Source organism: Aplidium turbinatum, chromosome 1 (assembly GCF_918807975.1).
Source record: "Aplidium turbinatum chromosome 1, kaAplTurb1.1, whole genome shotgun sequence".
NCBI classification, from domain to species: Eukaryota; Metazoa; Chordata; class Ascidiacea; order Aplousobranchia; family Polyclinidae; genus Aplidium; species Aplidium turbinatum.
In genome coordinates this window covers 31,333,417-31,346,533 of record NC_137472.1, presented here as the reverse complement: position 1 = coordinate 31,346,533, position 13,117 = coordinate 31,333,417, and positions in this window count along the sequence as shown.

Below are 13,117 nucleotides of genomic sequence, written 5' to 3'. Positions count from 1 at the left end.
CTAAGAAAGGTTTGAAAAGATAAATACTGAAAGTGATGCATATCAAAATCTTTTAAATCACAAAGTATAACTGACAAGGGTCTCTACCCTGTATTCATAAAACGTTTTCTATATAAGCACACTTCGGTGCAGCAAAGCATAATTGCAAGATGTGACTATTTATTTTAATTTTTACGCCACAACCAAAATTTTAGGCAACCTACTCTTTAAGAGCCAAAGTATCTTTGGCATCTCTGAAATGTGAAGCATAAACTATAAAGCGTTACAGTGAATTCGGATATATTGTTAAAAATACTCAGTATGCAGGCCTAAAGGAAAAACGCAGGTCTTACAGACTCTTGGATATATTATCATTATGTGCCATGGACTTCATGATGAATGCAAGTTTATGGTTTGTTCTCATAAATACAATAAGAACAATTAATAAAAACTTTAGTAGGCTATGAAAATTATCAACAATAGCAAAAACTTCAATATTTAGTTTTTGATATAATAAAGGCAAACATTACATTCGGTAACTCCTCACTCCATCAGTTCCAACATAGTGGACTTTTATAAGTTCAGGTGTATAACTAATACTTCTTGTAAAAAGAATTGAAACAAAAGTTAAACAAACATAGTGCCAAAATAAATGTTCGTTTCAAAACTTTCCTTTGTATCTTAAACTAAGGCTTAAGTTTAAACTAAGCAATAACCAGGGCCTGTTTTAGATTGTTCAGGTCTCATTTGAAGACGTTTCGATATAGTTAAAATAAAATTAAAAGTTGTTTTGACTTTTTCATGAAATGGTGCTTATGAAAAACTATTTTTTCTTGTGTAACTTTTTGAGTATACCCAAATATTGTGCTATTTCTGTTGCACATGTTTTTTGGAGTTTTTGTACTGTACGAGTTATTTAATACCCAGCTGAAAAGAGCTATATCGTCAACATCTACAAAAGAAGAAGAGATGCTCTGGGTAAGGGAAATTATAGAGGTTTGAAGTTAATTGATCAGACCATGAAAATACTTGAGAGAATGACACAACAACTGATTAGGAAACAAGTGCAGATCGATGAAATGCAGTTTGGCTTCATGGCAAGCCGAGAAGCAACTGATGACATCTTCATCATCGATTAGCTCAAGAAAAGCACCTTGCCATTAATAAAACTCAAATGGCTTTTGTAAACCTTGAAAAAGCTTTTAATCATGGGTCATGCGTAAGCTGAATGTTACAACTAACTAAATCAATACAAACTAAATCAATAATTAAGCAGTAGGTTATAATTAAATTCATGTTATTGTAAGTTCAGTTCAGTTGAGTTGTTTTTTATTTCTGACCATCACAGCGAAAACAATACACAACAACATAGCATAGGTCTAGAAAAAGGTAAACGTGGTTTATAAAACTTGGTTGTTTCCAAAGATTAGTTTGCTTACAACATCAACTCAGTTGTTTAATGCTTTCAGTTCAGTTGTTTTTATTTCTGACCATCACAGCGAAAACAATACACATCAATATTGTTGTTTCGAACTCAGGCACATGTTCCATCGTTGTACCTGATGATGTTATTTTTATGTATTTTGGGCCAACTTTGGGTGCTCTTTATTTGGGAATGCCCCACTTGGGGCATTCGATTTGACTTGTTCCAAAGTCTACAAGTAAAGGCATAAAAATTGGCAAAGGTTTTGTTCTTGTATCTTACGATGTTAATTTTTTGAATTTGGGGGTTATACACCCAAAAATGTGGTTAAGCCCCACTTTGAAGCCATGAAAAAACTTGTTTTGAACTCAGGTACATGTTCCATCGTTGTACCTTATGATGGTATTTTTATATATTTTGGGCCAACTTTGGGTACCCTTTATTCGGGAATGCCACACCTGGGGCACCCAAATCGACTTGTTCCAAAGTCTACAAGTCAAGGCATAAAATCTGGCAAAGGTTTAGCTCTTGTACCTTATGATGCTTTTTGACCTTCAAGCTGGGTTTTTCATCGAGCCGTATCCCCCAAACGCCCCAGCAGTCAAACCTCGGATGTGGGTTTCTGAACATCCCACAGTGGGGTAAGTGTGATACAACACTCAAACCTTTTGTATCTTAAGATGTTACAGATACGTCAAGGGCTCCCAAACTATAACAAGTTGTATGCTAATTTTGCCTTAACCAAAACTTTCCAACCTTGAAATCTTGAATTGACTCTTCACCATAGCCACATTCAACAAATACTGCAGAATACTAACAAAATTGTGAAAACTTTGTGTTTGTTCTTGTAGCGGAATATGAAATTCGATTGATCATGATTATTCAAAAACAATTATTAAATCTTTTAAAAAAAACATGGTGTACGATCACTTTGAAATGTGAATTTTGACAATTTCTGTGATTTGAGATTTTTGTTTATTTAAGTCCATTTTGTTTCAAACGCACAACCAAGAAAAATTGTTTGAACATCGAAACAGAATCAAGACAACTAATATCACTATGAAGTTCTTCTTTTTTTAAACTCTCGATTCAAAACTATATTGGAAATTACAAAAACTAACATGGATAAGTTATGCGCTACCTAAAGTTTCAGACGAGGTGCAAAACTACAAGTTTCATACGAGGACGCAAGACTTATTCAAATAGAATTTATTCAATGTTAGGTTTTGTAATCACTAGCTCTGCTACCAGCATTGAGCACTTGGTTTTGCATTTGCTACAATTTATTTTTGGAATACAATATTGAAAATATATGCAAAGTTATAGAAAAACAAACAGAAGGTAATGTTAAAATACTAACTAGCAGACATCAACCCACCGGTTTCAATTTGCTCCATTATTCCCCATATCTTGTTTGCAGCAGTGCAGTAAATACTATCTAAGAAATCGTCAATAGTAAGAAAGTCTTTCTTAAAATTCACTGCTGCTTCCAGCATGTTGTCTCGAAAGACAATACTTTCCAAAGCCTACATAACACAAGCAAAATGAACTTAATAGTTAACATAAGTCAGTAAAATACAATAGCTTAAAGGTTCATTGCAATGACAAAAATTGTAATTTGCGTTTTCTTGGCAACCACTTGACCAATTTGATCACAATTTGGCGTAGTCCCCTTTTATGGTGTGAGGTTTTGTTTCGGGCATTGGCTTATTGTAATATTGCCACTAGAGGGCAGTGAAGCATCAATTAAGGTGATTTGACTGTATCATTTTTCTGTAACATAACTAAACTTTCCAAGCTTCAATCTTCAATACCTAAACTGTCGGACCTCCAATCAGAGTGATGTTCATCGCTGTCTTTTTGGTTTAAACAAAAATCCTTGTCTACTTTCAGACATCTTAAGAGATGTCAAGTTGAATTGCGGTGTAACTTGTTTGCGTTGATCTTCTGTCAGCTGATATACAATGACCTATATGATGTTTCCAACGTAAGTGCGTATAGCCGACAGCCTGGTTCCTCGCCAAATACGTCACAAGGCACATAGCACCATCAGATGGCTGATTTTCATTTCTACTACTAATACTACTTATATTTACAAAACAGAAAAATATACCAAACAATTTTTTCAAACAATGTAATACTTTAATACTGAAAAATCAAAAAAAAAATAATTAAATTTGACACTTCAGGTCCTCTTTAACTGACAGGTTTGATTGATTACCTTGATTAAACATCAACAAAATCACTTATGATAAAAAACTAATGAACGATTTTCATTGAATGGAAGTCCAAGAGGTTATCAAGTCAGTCGCTCTTCAGCTAGTTCTCTTTCTTACCAGAAGGTCTTACAATAAAGTAGCAAACAATATTTGACCTCTAAATGCCAAAACAGAAAGTGCCAAATATACAGAGAATTTTTATTGCATTGTAAATATAGCTTTTCCCAAACCAGAACAGGGAGTTTTTGATTAGAAATTTCAATTTAATTCAAAATAAGTTCAAAGTAATGCTTTTAAAAAATATGTACTGGAGGTCTTAGATACCGTACTATTGTGTCCGAAACTCAGGTTGTTAAATATCATAAAAAACTTCATCCTCAAAATAGTAAATATTTGCGTCATCAAAAATACAATGCCTCTATATTATTTTGATGCAATAGAGTCAAAAAAACGTAGAAAATACCATAAAAGAAACTACAACAATGCACGTGCCCACAGATAAATTTAAATTTTTTTAGGTGAAATGTCACGGGGTGTTCTGACGGCTTGATTGACATTTCTGGGATTGTAATTTTGTTGGCTTTTATGTTGTTTCATCTTTGTTTTCGATGACGTGACTAGCCTGCTGGCGGCAGGCATAGCCCAACAGTCTGTAATTTACGTTTCTACCATAATATATGCAAATCACAAATCTGGAAGATAACAATTTAGGTCATTTTATTAACAGAACAATCACTTGCCTTGGTGCGGTGAAGATCCATCAGATATCCTTTGATAGATTCAGGAATCTCAAAAAACGTAACATTATGCAAAGATCGCTCAGGCTTGACATGAAAATCAAACATTAAGGTGCAATCAACCAGTTGGGATAGTGGAAGTTGAGTAAAGTCACAAACTATTTTCAGATTCAATGCTTCGAAATTTACTCTTACGCATTCTGAAACATAAGTTGGAACATTGAATGAGAGGATGGAGATTGGAGAATGATATCCTTGTCAAATAATCTAGGCCTAATGATTATGGTGGTGTGCACAACAACATACAAAAAATGCTCCAGTTGTTGGGCCAGATTTTTCAAAAACAGACGTGCATAGCCGTAGGAGATGGAGGAATAAGGGGGCGGTCGCTCTCTTGTTAAAAAAAGCCTTACAAATTTGGGCAAAAATGTCCAGTTATTTGGGCAAATCAAGTTTACCATGATGTTTCGACGTCTCGCCAGTTTAGAAACTTTACAAAACTGTTATAATTTATGAAACACATTGATATTCCAATGAATGTAAAATGTATTATCACTGATTTTGGAAAATAAATTGTATGTGGTATTGAAATTCGGCAGAGTGATAAGTTTCGATTCAACATCTGCAAAAAGTAAGTGTATAAAAGCACAATTGTCAAGTAAAGGTAAGCTTATTACTAATTACGGCTATTGGTAACCTCATGAGGTTTTTTTGCATTTGTCCCCATACCGATATCCTGTTAATGCAGTTATTTTTAAAATTATTTGGGAAAAAATGTCTAATTACTTAGACAAATCAATTCTTATCATGAGTTTTCAACATTTTACCAGTTAAATAAATTTGTATATTTCTTATAGTGTTGTATTTTACATAAAAATACCAATAACATTTTTCTTTGAATGTAAGATGCAGCATCATCGATTTTGGAAACTTTTATATTTAGTTTTGCACAGGCAGAATGTTAAGCTTCGATTCAGGATCTACAGAAAGTAAATGTAAAAAAATGCAATTGGTGAGCAGAAGTAAGTTTATTACAGATATTCATTAGGATACAATTCTTCATCAGTACAATTTCTGCTGGGTAACCTTATGAAATATTTTTCCTTTTTCTCTACGTCCTACTAATCTAGTTATTTGTAAAAATATTTGGGCAAAATGTCCAGTTATTAGTCAAATGTTATTAGGCTACTTTTGCTTATTGGTTGCATTTTATTAGTTTATATGGTTCATTACTTTATGAACCATAACGAGATACTCTCCTACGGCTATGCAGAGTTGCAGACGTGACACAAAGGATTGCAACGGCTAACTTTATTTAATTTTTGAGTGCAGAACTTTTGATAAACTCTTGGAAAAGTTTGGACTGTTGAGTCTGAAAATGACTTCCTTTTCTTTGAATTTAAAGTTTTTGAGAAATCCATATTTTTTGACAAGAGAAATTGTAAGTCATTCATTTTGAGGATGCACATTTCTATGGTGAATGAAACGTTAATAGATCAATAAAACCACACTATTGTTTTTGTTATTCATCAGATGAACATTTCAACCGTTACGAAATACTGCTGATGGACATCTAAAGTGTTAGCACTCAAAAAAAAAAGTTATTGAGTTTACCATACGCAAACATAAGTGTCAGTAACATGCTTAGGCTTTAGAAGGCATTCTTTCTGCTTGACGAGATACTATTTTACATTATGTTTAATGCTTTAAATGTTCTTTAATTCTGTCGAGGCAAGTTGAGCAATACACATATAAATATCAATACATGAAATATATACATCACATGATAATCATGCTCAATCTCAAACGCAGCTAATTTAATGGTGCTTCAAGTCAACCCTTCTAAAATTTTCCAAAACGAACCATTTCTTTCTTGTTTTGCAAAAGCAACTGAAGCAAAAAGGTGCTTTTTACCCCACACTCCCTTATTCTACTGTACATGTTTTTTAAGAATGATTACATAATTTTTTTCTGCAGCCTGCAATAAAGCGCTCACAAAGATTTGCTAAATTTTGTAAAGTAGGTTTGTACCTTCAAACACTAGAGATATGTTATCCTCGGTTTTGTAAGTGAAGTGCATTTTGTGTGTTGTGAGATTTTTTGTTTGCAATGCATCACCTTTTGCAAGCTTTGTTTTTTCACCGTTTCTCTTCAGCTGTCTCCTGTGATTGTGCCTGCATTTGAAAACGCAAGTAATGCAAGCCAACCAATTTTTTTAAAAAACGACTCAGTTGTGTTTTTGTTACTGCTGTTTAACTTCTTCTACGTAAATTTATTTTGACTTATTGTTGTTGAACTAGTACATTGTGTTGCATCTACGTCTGATTTGAGTACCAGTAGCTGGAATGCTTAATATTGCTCTGTTGATGTTATGTGATAAACAAGGTGACAGCACTGATGCCTATATGTCAATTTCTTTTCAAAATAAAATATTTTATAATTAACAAAAAAGATTCTCCAGCAATTACAGCGGTGCAATCTAAACTGTATCCACAAACCTTTCTCCAGTGTGTTAGCAAAATTCACCAGACCTTTGACTGCTTGTTGCATTTCAAACAAAACATCTAATTGAAACAATCGAAACTGAAGCACATTTTCCAGTGCTTTACGGTTGAAAGGAGAGTCAACATCGCACGATGAGTTTAAAATCTACAAAACAAAAATAAATGCAATTTAAAGCAGAATCTAGTTTCACTTTTAATCATGATCAGATTTCCTCGTTGTTAGTAGAGGCTTTGCAGCCACACTGTTGACACTCAGTCTTAATATGCGTTTGATCAACTTTTTGAAATAACCATATGGCAAAATCGGCCTTGCGTATGTTTCTCTGTTTGAAAAAGGTTTTGTGGGCATCAGGGTTGGCCAAGGAGGTTTCCCCTACTTTACTTTTACCCGGGTAAAACCCTGGGGAAAACTGAGAAAAACTTTTTGGGGGAAACTGGAAAAAACTGGGGGAAACTGGGAAAAACTTGAGTTGTTGAAATTTGCAAATGTGAATGAAATAGTGATTACTCTAGTTGATGTTTAATACCATCATATTTTGAATGAACCTATAAGACTTCCTGTGCTCATCCTACGAAAAAAGAAAAAATATTGCGATTTACTAATATCTAATAATAGATAAGCCCAATCCTTAGTTCACAGACGAACATACCAGTATGTTATCAAGTCAGATGCTCCCCTGTACCTAACATGCAGTCAGCGAACAAATTTGTAAACATTGAACAACAAAAACCAAAGAAAGAAAAGATTAAAAGCCAGTATAATCTCAGACATTAATAGCAACAGTCTTGATTGTGCACACTGAACAGCTCTGCATCTGGGGTTTCAGATTCTTTCCATCCAAAGTGTCGATAAACATCCACTAATTTGGCAACCCTCTCATTTCCCAGTCTTTTGATTTGCTTTGTGTAGATTAAAGCCATGCTACTGAACAAGCGTTCTATTCCAGCACTGGATAGTGAGCATGATGATATTGCCATCATCAATGAACAAAACTTCTTTACTGGTACATGGTTTGCAACTTGTCTTACGTATTATTGCCAATATTTAAGTGGTGACAATTTTTTCATTGATTTGATTAAAGAGATGTGTGGAAAAATAGATGTATCCTTAGTTTCATATCCTGCCAATACGAGAATGAAATTGTCATCTTCAAAAGCAAAGTTCAAAAACGGATTATAACGTCACAATTAAACGAAAAGACTGCTTCTGTGCGATAATGAAAACGTCACAGCAGGAATATTGTTACATCAAACCTTCCTCTTCACAACTGTACTAATTTACGGTACACAACAACTGGGCGAGACCATGTGGGCGACGGTAGCAAAAGTTTAGCCGTTCGCAACGGTGGTGACCTATATAATTGATCTAGTTGATTTGCAGCGTCACTGTTTATCGTGAAAGCAAAAGTTTAGCCGTTCGGAACGGGGGTGATCTATATAATTTATCTAGTTGATTTGCGGCGTCACGGTTTATAGTGAAAGCAAAAGTTTAGCCGTTCGGAACGGTGGTGATCTATATAATTTATCTAGTAAATTTTGTCAGTCGCAATGCTGATGGTGCATTCTGTTAAAACATTTTTCGGTATAAGCAACCGTTTTGATTCTGCGTTTCGTTTTGATTCTTTTGGAAATCTCGGGCACAGATAGAGCGGGTGTTGTTGAGTTGAATAATTAGCCTACGGTTGCGCAGAACCTCAATAAAATGTTGCAGTCTAACAGTAGGAACCGTAAATTAACTGAAGGAGGCAGAAGTTTTAATGAAAGTTGGACAAATAATTACTTTTTTTGACAAAAATTTCACTTTTTGGCAAAATATTATACATAATTTTAAAGATATTTTGCGGCAAAACGATCCATATCTCTCAAAATAAGGCTTTAAAATAACAAGGTTCAGCCACAAGCCTTTAAACCAAGGTGTCATCAAGAATTTCAAACATCATTATCGACGGAGTAGTCACTTTGCTTCACAAAAAATATCTTGCAATTAACAGTTTCAGTAAACAAGGAAATGTTTGACACATCGCAATACTGGCAACAGTAGTGACCTGCAAACATATCAGCAAAAAAAGGCTCCAATAACAGGGAGAAAGAAACTAGGCACCATGAAACAAACGCTTGTGAAAATCACCTAAAAAACGTTTCTATCGTAACTCATGAATAGTGTTTCCTTTAAAAAAGTAATGTTGGTTTTTCGTCATTTTTGTGAGAGTCTATAAAACCGTCTTTCTTTGATTATTAGACAACTGTTACTTGCGGTGCTTACCAGCATGGCAAGAATTGTTGATTAACAACATTTTGCAGTAGGCTACTAAGCTAAATATTTACATAATACAACCAGAAAAAGTCTTTGAAAAAATTGGACGAATGATTACTTTTTTTGACAAAAATTTCATTTTTTGGCAAAGTATTATATATAAATCTAAATAAAACTTCTGCCTCCTTCAGTTAATTTACGGTTCCTAATGTTAGACTGCAACATTTTATTGAGGATCTGCGCAACAGTAGGCTAACTATTCAACTCAACAACACCCACTCTATCTGTGCCCGAGATTTCCAAAAGAATCAAAACGAAACGCAGAATCAAAACGGTTGCTTATACCGAAAAATGTTTTAACAGAACGCGCCATCAGCATTGCGACTGAAAAAACCAACTAGATAAATTATATAGATCACCACCGTTCCGAACGGCTAAACTTTTGCTTTAACGATAAACCGTGACGCCGCAAATCAACTAGATAAATTATATAGATTACCACCATTCCAAACGGCTAAACTTTTGCTACCGTCGCCCACTTTGGCCGTCGCCCACTTGGTCCGTCGCCCACTTGGTCTCGCTCAGTTGTCCGTCGCCCACACGGTCTCGCCCAGTAGTCGTGTAGCGACTAATTTAACCCTATCTGTAGCGACACAAGGTTTTATGAGGACGCCCCATACTAGCAGTGAAATATTTCTCAGAATGAAATATGTTAGAAATGTCAAATTTCTTGATTTTTAGTTTTTATTCTTTGCGAATTTTATAAACCCACTCTGGTCACTTTTTTACCTTCGTGCCCTTCACAATAAGCATTTCGTCTCAGGTGGCTAGACTTTTCATGAAACTGTTAAATATTATAAATGTTAGTAAAAGATTATAAATGTTAGTGCAATTACTTTGAAATGTAAAAACGCCCAAAAATGCCTTATATTCATGAGCAAAAGTAATTATTTGTTTAGTTTAGCATTACTTTGTATCTATGTTATAATTCCAGAATATGCGTTCGGTCAATTTTGAAGCTATTTTCGGGAAATTAGAATAAAAACCAACTTTTTGACGTTTTCTCATCTCAAGCACTTTATTTCAATAAATTTGTTGGGTAAAAATTTAATTTCTATATGCACAATACGCATGGCTATTATCTTGTAAAATATTTTGGCTCTGTGATTCTCATAGCTCCCGTTATTAGCGGTTAATTAGCATGAGGCTAAGATGGCCCGTGACGTACTTTCCGCGTACGAAAACAGCTCGTACTAAGATAGGGTTAAATCAAAGTCTTAGTCAGATATAGCTAGACTACAGTTTTCACGACGATCAGTTGAAGTTAGTTAACCAACAAACAGTTAGTTAACCAACAAAATAGTATGCAGCAAAAAGTATTTAGCTTTGGACTAACGTCTAAGAAAAAGAGACCAGCAGAAGAGGAAGCAGAGGATATTACAAAGATACAATCATACAAATGCCTAGTAAAAGTGCAAGCTTATTAGCCGGCTATTATGATTGCGTCGACGTTGTGCCAGCGGGACGGCATTTTAGATACATGCCCGGCTGGAAAATCAATTTGACACTCCGCTTGGGTGGACATACATGTCCGCCGCAAAAATTAAGTTCTGAAGTCACAACAGCACAACACTGACTGGCGTGGTCTTTGAGCTGGAAGTAGACCATCTGAATTCAACAAGAAATTACTATTGGTACTCCCAGAAGACAGTGAGTCAGTACGCAATAATCAGTAAACAAAAAGTACGCATTGAGAAAGTGTAAAGAAATACCTGAAGCATTACTCTGTGATGATCTGGAGCTTTATCTAAGCGTTGGTGCAATTCAGATCATGAGATAACAGCTAAACAGCTGGCTAGTCATTATATTGCATAAATGCATAAGAAACTCCATAAACAACACATTTAGAAGTTTTAAGGGTTTCCCCAGTTTTTCTCTGTTTCCTCCAGTTTTACCCGGCTTCTCCCAGTTTTATCTGGGGGAAACTGGGAGAAGCCTCCCAAAAGTTTTACCCAACCAAACCTGGTGGGCGTTCATTAAAATGGACATTGAGGTTAAAATTGAAAACGAACTTGCAGTAAGGTGCGAACTTCTATGAAGCAAGCGATGTCACAGTCGAAACAGTGGGAATTTATTTTTACAAGGAATATAACGTTTGCTGTAGGCTACCGTGCATAAATTTAACATTACAGAAGAGTGTGGTCGAGGCCATAATGTCGGATAATCTCGAGATATCAAAGACACGATCCTTTACAACCAGTTTACAGATGGACAAAAGAATAACTTACTATCCCTAATCATGATAGATGTTACCAAACACACTATCATCCAATAGCACACATTCCTTGATATTGGCAACAGATATATGTGCTCCATACGATACATAGGGAGCACAAAACGGTACACAATACAAGCCCTATGGGAAATAATGATAAAAACCAAAAACACAACATTCCTTTGTCACATTTCCTTTCCATCTAAACATCTTCTTAAGGTCAGAAGAAAGGAGATTCAGTCGAGTCCCTCTCAGCCATCCCTGGTGGTCAGGATGACTGAGTGCAGCACTAGGTCTCACTAGCTTAGTATGGTCGTAGAGTATCTTAATAGTCACCTAACCAAGGATGTAACAACCCATCTTTAGCCCGTCCTTACTAATCTAAAACGGCCTGATGCTGAAAGAGTGATTGCAGCAGGGAACCTTTAACTGCCTCTCTCCTTCATCCCACTCACATTGAGATAATAGAATATCAGGGGCCTACTTAAATAAAAAATCTAGAGTCAGCAAAGTTAACTTCGCTCTGGCCACCCCTCTCTGCCATCTCCGCATAAATGAGCTGTCAGACTACAGCGGCTCATTCTACACACGGTGCCCTTCAAATAAACAACAATAAAAAATCCATGTACATACACTAAACCCAAACTAATCTCTTGCTTAGAGGATAAGTAAAACTGCTGGATTCGTTGTTGAGTCAAACCGGCTTCAAGAAAAAACAAAATTCATTTATACATAATTTACAACTGTCTCATTTTGTTTCTCGGCAGTCGAGTGTAGCAAGAATTCAGCGATAGACACATGTTTTGCCCATGAAGCTGGGTTCATCAATCATCAGTACCGCACCACTAATTCTTGCCACATAGTTCTCAACCACTGGTTTTGTCAGTCAATTGAATCCTTACCTTTGTGGAAAAAAAACAACTAAACTAACTGTCGCCAAGGATATGAACAGTTGAGAAGGAGCGATCTTCCTGGCGTTAACACTACCTAACCACTCACTATAGAACAGCGAGCATTGTCTCATTTTGGCAGATTTTTATTGTCTCTGCATGGCCAATTTTTCGAGCCTTTACTATCCATTTTTTGGTCACTCAAGACCAGGTCCGTGTTAACCGCCTCCCGTACCCCTCGGCCAGGGGGACCCACGGCTGATCAAGAGCCCACTCATTTTAGTCTGTTTAATGTTTTTTGACTGTTTAAAAAATAGAACGACTGCTTCTCAAACTCCCAGCTGGAGGCCCACCTCTGCCTAGGAGCCCACTCATACTTACAAGACTAGGAAAGAGGTTTCTTTGAATGCTGAGCAAAATATCTGAAAGGAATTCAATTTGGTGGCCAGGGAAGAATAGGACAGCAACTTCTTGCTGATATCAAGGCTTCATATACATATATACCGGTAGTCGCCTACAACGTAGCAAAGCAGTAAAAACGTCACATGATAACAGAAACACTCATATGGCCTTGGGCAAAAGCAATGGTGGCAAAAATCAAGTAAAATACACTGAGTTCTGTGTCCCTGTGAAACAATACAATTCGCAGGTGGGTTAAAGAAATGGCCAAAGATATACTTTTCCAGGTCATTGAAGTCAAATCCAGTTCAGCCAAGTTTTGTCTACGATTTGATAAATCTACCAATATTAGCAATTGTGCGTTCTGCTGGGTTTCATTCGTTGCATTTACATTAACATGATCGTATAAGAATTTCTGATGTGTGGAGACGTGTTTA